The following is a 12,981-nucleotide window of genomic DNA, read 5'->3' on the forward strand; positions in this document are numbered from 1 at the left end:
CTGACTCAGTTACACCAGCTCTGTCAGGAGGAATGGGTCAAAATTCACCCAATTTATTGTGGGAAGCTTGTGAAAGATTACCCAAAATGTTTGACCCAAGTTAAACAATTTAAAGGCAATGCTACCAAATACTAATTGAGTGTATGTAAACTTCTGACCCACTGGGAATGAGATGAAAGAAAAAAAAAAATTCTCTACTATTATTCTGACATTTCACATTCTTAAAATAAAATGGTGATCCTAACTAGGCCACTCCAGGACCTTAATGTGCTTCTTCTTGAGCCACTCCTTTGTTGCCTTGGCCGTGTGTTTTGGGTCATTGTCATGCTGGAATACCCATCCACGACCCATTTTCAATGCACTGGCTGAGGGAAGTAGGTTCTCACCCAAGATTTGACGGTACATGGCCCCGTCCATCGTCCCTTTGATGCGGTGAAGTTGCCCTGTCCCCTTAGCAGAAAAACACCCCCAAAGCATAATGTTTCCACCTCCATGTTTGACGGTAGGGATGGTGTTCTTGGGGTCATAGGCAGCATTCCTCCTCCTCCAAACACAGCGAGTTGAGTTGATGCCAAAGAGCTCGATTTTGGTCTCATCTGACCACAACACTTTCACCCAGTTCTCCTCTGAATCATTCAGATGTTCATTTGCAAACTTCAGACGGGCCTGTATATGTGCTTTCTTGAGCAGGGGGACCTTGCGGGCGCTGCAGGATTTCAGTCCTTCACGGCGTAGTGTGTTACCAGTTGTTTTCTTGGTGACTATGGTCCCAGCTGCCTTGAGATCATTGACAAGATCCTCCCGTGTAGTTCTGGGATGATTCCTCACCATTTCCATGATCATTGCAACTCTACGAGGTGAGATCTTGCATGGAGCCCCAGGCCGAGGGAGATTGAGAGTTCTTTTGTGTTTCTTCCATTTGCGAATAATCGCACCAACTGTTGTCACCTTCTCACCAAGCTGCTTGGCGATGGTCTTGTAGCCCATTCCAGCCTTGTGTAGGTCTACAATCTTGTCCCTGACATCCTTGGAGAGCTCTTTGGTCTTGGCCATGGTGGAGAGTTTGGAATCTGATTGATTGATTGCTTCTTTGGACAGGTGTCTTTTATACAGGTAACAAGCTGAGATTAGGAGCACTCCCTTTAAGAGTGTGCTCCTAATCTCAGCTCGTTACCTGTATAAAAGACACCTGGGAGCCAGAAATCTTTCTGATTGAGAGGGGGTCAAATACTTATTTCCCTCATTAAAATGCAAATCAATTTATAACATTTTTGACATGTGTTTTTTGGACTATTTTGTTATTATTCTGTCTCTCACTGTTCAAATAAACCAACCATTACAATTATAGACTGATCATGTCTTTTTCAGTGGGCAAACATACAAAATCAGCAGGGGATCAAATACTTTTTTTCCCTCACTGTATTTGGCTAAGGTGTATGTAAACATCCGACTTCAACTGTGTATATATATATATATATATAGTGTATATATATTTTTTAGTAATGTTATGACATGATTGTGTTATTATGGTTGGTTTAGTTTGGAGTGAGTGCTGAGCAGAGAGGCTGTGTTGTGTTAACACTGATAGAGATATCTCTCTCTTAACTCTGTTGTAACCACTGAATCAGTTTAACTCCTGAGCAGAGAGGCTGTGTTGTGTTAACACTGATAGAGATATCTCTTCTAACTCTGTAACCACTGAAGCAGTTTAACTCCTGGGGAACTGCTCCTCTGAATCTGTGACTGTCATGGATTCACCAGACTCAATGTGATGTATTTCTCAGGTGATGTACTGTATATTTCAAATAAATGTTTATTGGTCGTGTACACAGATTTGCAGATGTTATCTCAGGTGCAGTGAAATGCTTGTGTTTCTAGCTCCAACAGTGCAGTAATACCTAGAAATACAAAACAAAACAATTAGAAATATCAGAACGAGCAATGTCATAATATAAATATATATAATGGTGTGTATAGACAGTATGGACAGTATACAGTGCATAAAAAAAAACGGATACCTTATTTACATAAGTATTCAGACAGGTACAAAACAATTCTGCAGCATTGAAGGTCCCCAAGAACACAGTGGCCGCCATCATTCTTAAATGGAAGAAGTTTGGAACCACTAAGACTCTTGCTAGAGCTGGCCGCCCGGCCAAACTGAGCAATCGGGGGAGAAGGCCCTTGGTCAGGGAGGTGAACCCGTTGATCACTCTGACAGAGCTAGAGAGTTCCTCTGTGGAGATGGGAGAACCTTCCAGAAGGACAACCATCTCTGCATCACTCCACCAATCAGGCATTTATGGTAGAGTGGCCAGACGGACGCCACTCCTCAGTAAAAAGCACATCCCAGCCCGCTTGGAGTTTGCCAAAAGGCACCTAAAGGACTCTCAGACCATGAGAAACAATACTCTCTGGTCTGATGAAACCAAGATTGAACTCTTCGGCCTGAATGCCAAGTGTCACGTCTGGAAGAAACCAGGCACCATCCCTTCGGTGAAGCATGGTGGTGGCAGCATCATGCTGTGGGGATGTTTTTCAGCGGCAGGGACTGGGAGACTAGTCAGGATCGAGGGAAAGATGAATGGAGCAAAGTACAGAGAGATCCTTGATGAAAACCTGCTCCAGAGCTCTCAGGACCTCAGACTGGGGGTGAAGGTTCACCTTCCAACAGGACAACGACCCTAAGCACACAGCCAAGACAACGCAGGAGTGGCTTCGGGACAAGTCTCTGGATGTCCTTGAGTGGCCAAGCCAGAGCCCGGACTTGAACCCGATCGAACATCTCTGGAGAGACCTGAAAATAGCTGTTCATTTACTCTGAAGGGGTGGATGGTATGCAACTGCCTGAGTCTGACTGGGACCCCACTTCTTCTTCCTCTTCTCTGGCATCAGTGTTTTGCTCCCCGGGAGGAATAGAGCTGCCTCGGGAAGTTCAAACAAAGGATCTAGGTCAGGGAAGTTGAATCTCTTCTCGGATTTCTGGTGAGTGACCCGCCGATCTAATGTTAAGAAGTTATTTCCGGCTGTAGGTACAGTGAGGGAAAAAAGTATTTGATCCCCTGCTGATTTTATACGTTTGCCCACTGACAAATAAATTATTCGTCTATAATTTTAATGGTAGGTTTATTTGAACAGTGAGAGACAAAATAACAACAAAAAAATCCAGAAAAACACATGTCAAAAATGTTACAAATTGATTTGCATTTTAATGAGGGAAATAAGTATTTGACCCCCTCTCAATCAAAAAGATTTCTGGCTCCCAGGAGTCTTTTATACAGGTAGCGAATTGAGATTAGGAGCACACTCTTAAAGGGAGTGCTCCTAATCTCAGTTTGTTACCTGTATAAAAGACACCTGTCCACAGAAGCAATCAATCAATCAGATTCCAAACACTCCACCATGGCCAAGACCAAAGAGCTCTCCAAGGATGGCAGGGACAAGATTGTAGACCTACACAAGGCTGGAATGGGCTACAAGACCATCGCCAAGCAGCTTGGTGAGAAGGTGACGACAGTTGGTGCGATTATTCCCAAATGGAAGAAACACAAAATAACTGTCAATCTCCCTCGGCCTGGAGCTCCATGCAAGATCTCACCTCGTGGAGTTGCAATGATCATGAGAATGGTGAGGAATCAGCCCAGAACTACACGGGAGGATCTTGTCAATGATCTCAAGGCAGCTGGGACCATAGTCACCAAGAAAACCATTGGTAACACACTATGCCGTGAAGGACTGAAATCCTGCAGCGCCCACAAGGTCCCCCTGCTCAAGAAAGCACATATACTGTACAGGCCCGTCTGAAGTTTGCCAATGCACATCTGAATGATTCAGAGGAGAACTGGGTGAAAGTGTTGTGGTCAGATGAAACCAAAATCGAGCTCTTTGGCATCAACTCAACTCACCGTGTTTGGAGGAGGAGGAATGCTGCCTATGACCCCAAGAACACCATCCCCACCGTCAAACATGGAGTTGGAAACATTATGCTTTGGGGGTGTTTTTCTGCTAAGGGGACAGGACAACTTCACCGCATCAAAGGGACGATGGACGGGGCCATGTACCGTAAATCTTGGGTGAGAACCTCAGCCAGGGCATTGAAAATGGGTTGTGGATGGGTATTCCAGCATGACAATGACCCAAAACACACGGCCAAGGCAACAAAGGAGTGGCTCAAGAAGAAGCACATTAAGGTCCTGGAGTGGCCTAGCTCGTCCCCAGACCTTAATCCCATAGAAAATCTGTGGAGGGAGCTGAAGGTTCGAGTTGCCAAACGTCAGCCTCGAAACCTTAATGACTTGGAGAAGATCTGCAAAGAGGAGTGGGACAAAATCCCTCCTGAGATGTGTGTAAACCTGGTGGCCAACTACAAGAAACGTCTGACCTCTGTGATTGCCAACCAGGGTTTTGCCACCAAGTACTAAGTCATATTTTGCAGAGGGGTCAAATACTTATTTCCCTCATTAAAATGCAAATCAATTTATAACATTTTTTACATGCGTTTTTCTGGATTTTTTTGTTGTTATTCTGTCTCTCACTGTTCAAATAAACCTACCATTAAAATTGTAGACTGATCATGTCTTTTTTTAATTTTTTTTTTTTTTTTTTTTTTTTTTCTTTGGGGGGAATGGATCAGCTTAATATTGCAGATAGATTGTATCTTCTATCAATGTAATTGTCTGCATCACTTCCAATCCCCCATTTTTTTTTTTTTTTTTTTTTTATATATATACTCCCCTTTATTACTTTTCAACCCCACCATCCTTTCCCTACTTGGAGTAAATTAGTGAACAACAATGCCCAGGTCTCTACTTCCGGTCTATACTTACTATCTACACCTTATGGACACAGTTAATTTTACAATAATTCTATTATATATATACATATATATATACATATACATACATACATATATATCATTATTATTATTATTATTATTTATTTATTTTTGCTCCTGAACTACTTCTACTCTCAACCTCTCCGATCGTTTTCATGATGTCCATCCGGTTTGCTTCTATATGCCATATCTTTCTAACTGTGCTCTTTCCCAAAAGCTCCCAACATACAGCCTATATACTTATTATGGACACAGTATGCTTTACATTATTAGCTATCTTTGTTATTATTTGTTGTTATTTGTTATTAGTCCCATCCTTCAGCTCTATTCAATACCTCCCATCTATCTCTTAACACCATCCATATCGGATTTCTATTTGCCATATATATTTCAACCGTACTGTGATGTTTTACAATAATTCTGAACCTTTCTATTCTCATTGCTTCTACAGATTGAGAGTTAAAAATAAACAGCTTTGCTAAAAGTATTATTATATTATTGATTGATTGACTATGACTTTTCAGATCACCCAGTAATGCTATCTGCAAGGTTAGTTCCAGGTAAATATTGCAATCCTTTAGCCATTCCTGGACCAGTGTCCAAAAACAAGCTACAAATGGACAGAACCAAAACAAATGGTCCAATGATTCCGTCTCTTCACAGCAAAATCTGCAGAGCTGGGAAGATTGTATCCCCCATATAAATAACATTCTATTGGTAGCAAGGATTTTATATAATAATTTAAATTGAAAGATTCTAATTTTTTGAATCCGGTGTCGTTTTGCGTGTCAGTTCATAAACACTATGCCATGGGATCGGTACATCAAAGATCTCTTCCCAACTATTTTGCAATCTATATGGGACGGCTGTCAATCCTTTGGTCCTTAAGTGAAACTGATATATTTTTTTATTTATCACAGTTTTCCTTAACCAATTATGTTCTTTAATGCAAGGCCGACAGACAAGTTCCTTACTTTCTCCCCCCTCCACTTTCCTCTTCCATTTTTGCGGTAATGCTGCCATTATTTGGTTGTAATTTTGGGTAGAGCAGACATTTCCATATGTTTTTGTTAGCTGCATGTGCGTCATAACTCCACCAGTCCTACCGATGATATCATTTACAAAGATTATACCTTTTTTTAAACATTCTGTCAAAAAATAAAGGTTTTTTGTCAATTAGTATATTTGAATTTAACCACAATATTTGTTGCATTATTTGTTCTGTCGTTTCTGGAGGATTAAATTGAAATTGCAACCAACTTTCTATGGCTTGTTTTAGAAATAGTGACATTTGGGAGATTATTTCCTTTTCAAATAACTGAAAGTGTGAGGTTGTAATCTGAATAAAGGGAAAAAGGCCTTTCTTGAACATTGGGTGAGACAATCTTACTAATTTGCTTGAGAACCAGTTCGGATTTAAGTATAACTTTTGTAAGACTGAAGCTTTTAGTGATAGGTCTAATGCTTTAATATTTAATAATTTCTGTCCTCCGAATTCATATTCATTATATAAATATGCTCTTTTAATTTTGTCTGGCTTGCCGTTCCAAATAAAATTGAATATTTTTTTCTCATATAATTTAAAAAACTGTTCGCTAGGCGTAGGCAAGACCATAAGCAAATAGGTAAACTGTGATAATACTAATGAGTTAATCAGGGTGATTTTTCCACAAATTGACAGGTATTTTCAGACTGATCATGTCTTTGTCAGTGGGCAAACGTACAAAATCAGCAGAGGATCAAAAACTTTTTTCCCTCACTGTAATAATACAAGAAAAGTTCTGAGCATGTAGGCTAGGAAATCTAGAAACAAGGCGACCATGTCTGTCAGCGCCATCTTGTATCTTTTATATACTATCAGATATACGGGGATGTATCCCTAATGGCTCCCTATTCCCTTCATGTAGTGCACTACTTTTGATCAGAGCCCTGTGGTGATAGGGTGCGCATTTGGGACGCACTCACATACTGTTTTTATGTTGTGTTTTGTCATAGTACTTGTTCGAAGTGACTGACTAGTTTGATGAACCGGAAAACTTGACTCAACTGAGTTTCAGACGTGAGAATGTAACGTACTGCTGTCTTGGGCAGAATAGCTGTGAATGTAGCTTTTATTCGAATTCACGTTTCCTATTTGAGTGTCTTTTTATGTGTTGCGTGTACATGTATTGATGTATTCATTAAAATGTCATCAGTTGTTGTGATTATGGTTGTGGTGTATTTTTTTATGAAAATGTGGCACAAGACAAAAGTCTGTTGAAACAGAATAAGGTAACGCAGTCATGGCAGGAGAGACCAGAGGATGGTGATGTAATGTCTGGCTGCTGTTACCAGACAATTCAGACAAGGCAGTCTGTGATTCTCCCCCCTGTATAGTTGCCCTATCCCCCTTTCTCTGTCCAACAATCCCACATGTGACAATGACCACAGGAGTTGGCAACCCAGCACAAACAGATCTGGGACCAGTCTGGCAACCCTTCTCCGTCGCCAGACCTGCAGTCAGTGTGATCTCTGCCTCACATGCCTCAGCAGTGATCCTCTCCTATGAGTATTTAACCCGGATTACACAGCAGTATCCTCAGCTTTGGCTCAGCGCTGCCCTCCCCCCCACCGACTACTGGCAGACATATTGTCTCCGCCCCAAATGGCACCATATTCGCTGGTCAAAAGGGTGGCATTTTGGGACGCAGGCATATCCTCAGCCAGGCCCTGAGCCGTGCTAGAATGGGGAAAGAACAGACGGTAAGTAACAGGCGCTAAGTAACAGGCGGTAAGTAACAGGCGGTAAGTCACAGGCGGTAAGTCACAGGCGGTAAGTCACAGGCGGTAAGTCACAGGCGGTAAGTCACAGGCGGTAAGTCACAGGCGGTAAGTCACAGGCGGTAAGTAACAGACGGTAAGTAACAGGCGGTAAGTAAAAGACTAAGTAAAAGGCGGTAAGTCACAGACGGTAAGTAAAAGGCGGTAAGTAACAGGCGGTAAGTAACAGGCGGTAAGTAAAAGGCGGTAAGTAACAGGCGGTAAGTAACAGGCGGTAAGTAACAGGCGGTAAGTAACAGACGGTAAGTAAAAGGCGGTAAGTAACAGGCGGTAAGTCACAGGCGGTAAGTAACAGGCGGTAAGTCACAGGCGGTAAGTCACAGGCGGTAAGTCACATACGGTAAGTCACAGGCGGTAAGTCACAGGCGGTAAGTCACAGGCGGTAAGTCACATGCGGTAAGTAACAGGCGGTAAGTAACAGGCGGTAAGTAACAGACGGTAAGTAACAGGCGGTAAATAACAGGCGGTAAGTCACAGACGGTAAGTAACAGGCGGTAAGTAAAAGGCGGTAAGTAACAGGCGGTAAGTAACAGGCGGTAAGTCACAGACGGTAAGTAAAAGGCGGTAAGTAACAGGCGGTAAGTAACAGGCGGTAAGTCACAGGCGGTAAGTCACAGGCGGTAAGTCACAGGCGGTAAGTCACATACGGTAAGTAAAAGGCGGTAAGTAACAGGCGGTAAGTAACAGGCGGTAAGTAAAAGGCGGTAAGTAACAGGCGGTAAGTCACAGGCGGTAAGTCACAGGCGGTAAGTCACATACGGTAAGTAAAAGGCGGTAAGTAACAGGCGGTAAGTAACAGGCGGTAAGTAACAGGCGGTAAGTAAAAGGCGGTAAGTAACAGGCGGTAAGTAAAAGGCGGTAAGTAACAGGCGGTAAGTAACAGGCGATAAGTCACAGGCGGTAAGTCACAGGCGGTAAGTCACAGGCGGTAAGTAAAAGGCGGTAAGTAACAGGCGGTAAGTAACAGGCGGTAAGTAACAGGCGATAAGTCACAGGCGGTAAGTCACAGGCGGTAAGTCACAGGCGGTAAGTAACAGGCGGTAAGTAAAAGGCGGTAAGTAACAGGCGGCCTGGGCAGCAGGAGGGTCTCATGTTTGTAGTGAATTATTGAACTGGGTTGAATACAGAGACATCAGGTAGCTAGACCTGTTAATAGGCTTTGTTTATTGGTCAATTATGTTAGAGGTATTTTATGTGGTTGCAAGGATCCACAACTGTTGTTGTTTTGTATATGCAAATATCCACTGTCGCATGTTGTGTGTATTTTGATCAACATCCCGTCATTGATTGAAGTACTGTAACACTTTGTTCTGCAGTTATTAGTCAACCTAACAATTGTAGCCTGCTTCATACACTGTCATATTAAGTTGATTTATTATTGTTATTTTAGTGTTTAATTGGTTACTACTGGTTAGTAGTTCTATCCCATGCCCTGGTTAGTAGTTCTATCCCATGCCCTGGTTAGTAGTTCTATTCCCATGCCCTGGTTAGTAGTTCTATTCCATGCCCTGGTTAGTAGTTATATTCCATGCCCTGGTTAGTAGTTATATTCCATGCCCTGGTTAGTAGTCCTATTCCCATGCCCTGGTTAGTAGTTCTATTCCATGCCCTGGTTAGTAGTTCTATTCCATGCCCTGGTTAGTAGTTCTATTCCCATGCCCTGGTTAGTAGTTCTATTCCCATGCCCTGGTTAGTAGTTCTATTCCCATGCCCTGGTTAGTAGTTCTATTCCATGCCCTGGTTAGTAGTTCTATTCCCATGCCCTGGTTAGTAGTTCTATTCCATGCCCTGGTTAGTAGTTATATTCCATGCCCTGGTTAGTAGTCCTATTCCATGCCCTGGTTAGTAGTTCTATTCCATGCCCTGGTTAGTAGTTATATTACCATGCCCTGGTTAGTAGTTATATTCCATGCCCTGGTTAGTAGTTCTATTCCCATGCCCTGGTTAGTAGTCCTATTACATGCCCTGGTTAGTAGTCCTATTAAAATGCCCTGGTTAGTAGTTATATTCCATGCCCTGGTTAGTAGTCCTATTCCATGCCCTGGTTAGTAGTTCTATTCCATGCCCTGGTTAGTAGTTATATTACCATGCCCTGGTTAGTAGTTATATTCCATGCCCTGGTTAGTAGTTCTATTCCCATGCCCTGGTTAGTAGTCCTATTACATGCCCTGGTTAGTAGTCCTATTAAAATGCCCTGGTTAGTAGTCCTATTCCATGCCCTGGTTAGTAGTCCTATTCCATGCCCTGGTTAGTAGTTCTATTTCCATGCCCTGGTTAGTAGTCCTATTCCATGCCCTGGTTAGTAGTCCTATTCCATGCCCTGGTTAGTAGTTATATTCCATGCCCTGGTTAGTAGTTCTATTCCCATGCCCTGGTTAGTAGTCCTATTCCATGCCCTGGTTAGTAGTTATATTCCATGCCCTAGTTAGTAGTCATATTCCATGCCCTGGTTAGTAGTTCTATTCCATGCCCTGGTTAGTAGTTATATTCCCACGCCCTGGTTAGTAGTTATATTCCCATGCCCTGGTTAGTAGTTCTATTCCATGCCCTGGTTAGTAGTTCTATTCCATGCCCTGGTTAGTAGTTCTATTCCATGCCCTGGTTAGTAGTCCTATTCCCATGCCCTGGTTAGTAGTTCTATTCCACGCCCTGGTTAGTAGTTATATTCCATGCCCTGGTTAGTAGTTCTATTCCACGCCCTAGTTAGTAGTTATATTCCATGCCCTGGTTAGTAGTTCTATTCCATGCCCTGGTTAGTAGTTCTATTCCATGCCCTGGTTAGTAGTCCTATTCCCATGCCCTGGTTAGTAGTTCTATTCCACGCCCTGGTTAGTAGTTATATTCCACGCCCTGGTTAGTAGTTCTATTCCACGCCCTGGTTAGTAGTTATATTCCATGCCCTGGTTAGTATTTCTATTCCATGCCCTGGTTAGTAGTTCTATTCCATGCCCTGGTTAGTAGTCCTATTTCCATGCCCTGGTTAGTAGTTCTATTCCATGCCCTGGTTAGTAGTTCTATTCCCATGCCCTGGTTAGTAGTTCTATTCCATGCCCTGGTTAGTAGTTCTATTCCATGCCCTGGTTAGTAGTTCTTTTCCATGCCCTGGTTAGTAGTTCTTTTCCATGCCCTGGTTAGTAGTCCTATTCCATGCCCTGGTTAGTAGTTCTATTCCATGCCCTGGTTAGTAGTCCTATTCCATGCCCTGGTTAGTAGTTCTATTCCATGCCCTGGTTAGTAGTTCTTTTCCATGCCCTGGTTAGTAGTCCTATTCCATGCCCTGGTTAGTAGTTCTATTCCATGCCCTGGTTAGTAGTCCTATTCCATGCCCTGGTTAGTAGTTCTATTCCATGCCCTGGTTAGTAGTCCTATTCCACGCCCTGGTTAGTAGTTCTATCCCATGCCCTGGTTAGTAGTTCTATTCCATGCCCTGGTTAGTAGTTCTTTTCCATGCCCTGGTTAGTAGTTCTATTCCATGCCCTGGTTAGTAGTTCTATTCCATGCCCTGGTTAGTAGTTATATTCCATGCCCTGGTTAGTAGTCCTATTCCATGCCCTGGTTAGTAGTCCTATTCCATGCCCTGGTTAGTAGTCCTATTCCATGCCCTGGTTAGTAGTTCTATCCCATGCCCTGGTTAGTAGTCCTATTCCCATGCCCTGGTTAGTAGTTCTATTCCATGCCCTGGTTAGTAGTCCTATTCCATGCCCTGGTTAGTAGTCCTATTCCATGCCCTGGTTAGTAGTTATATTCCATGCCCTGGTTAGTAGTTCTATTCCATGCCCTGGTTAGTAGTTCTATTCCATGCCCTGGTTAGTAGTTCTATTCCATGCCCTGGTTAGTAGTTCTATTCCATGCCCTGGTTAGTAGTTCTATTCCATGCCCTGGTTAGTAGTCCTATTCCATGCCCTGGTTAGTAGTTCTATTCCCATGCCCTGGTTAGTAGTTCTATTCCATGCCCTGGTTAGTAGTTCTATTCCATGCCCTGGTTAGTAGTTCTATTCCATGCCCTGGTTAGTAGTCCTATTCCATGCCCTGGTTAGTAGTTCTATTCCATGCCCTGGTTAGTAGTTCTATTCCATGCCCTGGTTAGTAGTCCTATCCCATGCCCTGGTTAGTAGTTCTATTCCCATGCCCTGGTTAGTAGTTCTATCCCATGCCCTGGTTAGTAGTTCTATCCCATGCCCTGGTTAGTAGTCCTATTCCATGCCCTGGTTAGTAGTCCTATTCCATGCCCTGGTTAGTAGTTCTATTCCATGCCCTGGTTAGTAGTCCTATCCCATGCCCTGGTTAGTAGTCCTATCCCATGCCCTGGTTAGTAGTCCTATTCCATGCCCTGGTTAGTAGTTCTATTCCATGCCCTGGTTAGTAGTCCTATCCCATGCCCTGGTTAGTAGTTCTATTCCATGCCCTGGTTAGTAGTCCTATTCCATGCCCTGGTTAGTAGTTCTATTCCCATGCCCTGGTTAGTAGTTCTATTCCATGCCCTGGTTAGTAGTTCTATTCCATGCCCTGGTTAGTAGTTCTATTCCATGCCCTGGTTAGTAGTTCTATTCCATGCCCTGGTTAGTAGTTCTATTCCATGCCCTGGTTAGTAGTTCTATTCCATGCCCTGGTTAGTAGTCCTATTCCATGCCCTGGTTAGTAGTTCTATTCCCATGCCCTGGTTAGTAGTTCTATTCCATGCCCTGGTTAGTAGTTCTATTCCATGCCCTGGTTAGTAGTCCTATTCCATGCCCTGGTTAGTAGTCCTATTCCATGCCCTGGTTAGTAGTTCTATTCCATGCCCTGGTTAGTAGTTCTATTCCATGCCCTGGTTAGTAGTCCTATCCCATGCCCTGGTTAGTAGTTCTATTCCATGCCCTGGTTAGTAGTTCTATTCCATGCCCTGGTTAGTAGTCCTATCCCATGCCCTGGTTAGTAGTCCTATTCCATGCCCTGGTTAGTAGTTCTATTCCATGCCCTGGTTAGTAGTTCTATTCCATGCCCTGGTTAGTAGTTCTATTCCATGCCCTGGTTAGTAGTTCTATTCCATGCCCTGGTTAGTAGTTCTATTCCATGCCCTGGTTAGTAGTTCTATTCCATGCCCTGGTTAGTAGTCCTATCCCATGCCCTGGTTAGTAGTCCTATTCCATGCCCTGGTTAGTAGTCCTATTCCATGCCCTGGTTAGTAGTTCTATTCCATGCCCTGGTTAGTAGTCCTATTCCATGCCCTGGTTAGTAGTTCTATTCCATGCCCTGGTTAGTAGTCCTATTCCATGCCCTGGTTAGTAGTCCTATTCCATGCCCTGGTTAGTAGTTCTATTCCATGCCCTGGTTAGTAGTCCTATTCC

The sequence above is a fragment of the Coregonus clupeaformis genome, unplaced genomic scaffold (genome assembly GCF_020615455.1).
Source record: "Coregonus clupeaformis isolate EN_2021a unplaced genomic scaffold, ASM2061545v1 scaf0479, whole genome shotgun sequence".
Classification (NCBI taxonomy): Eukaryota; Metazoa; Chordata; class Actinopteri; order Salmoniformes; family Salmonidae; genus Coregonus; species Coregonus clupeaformis.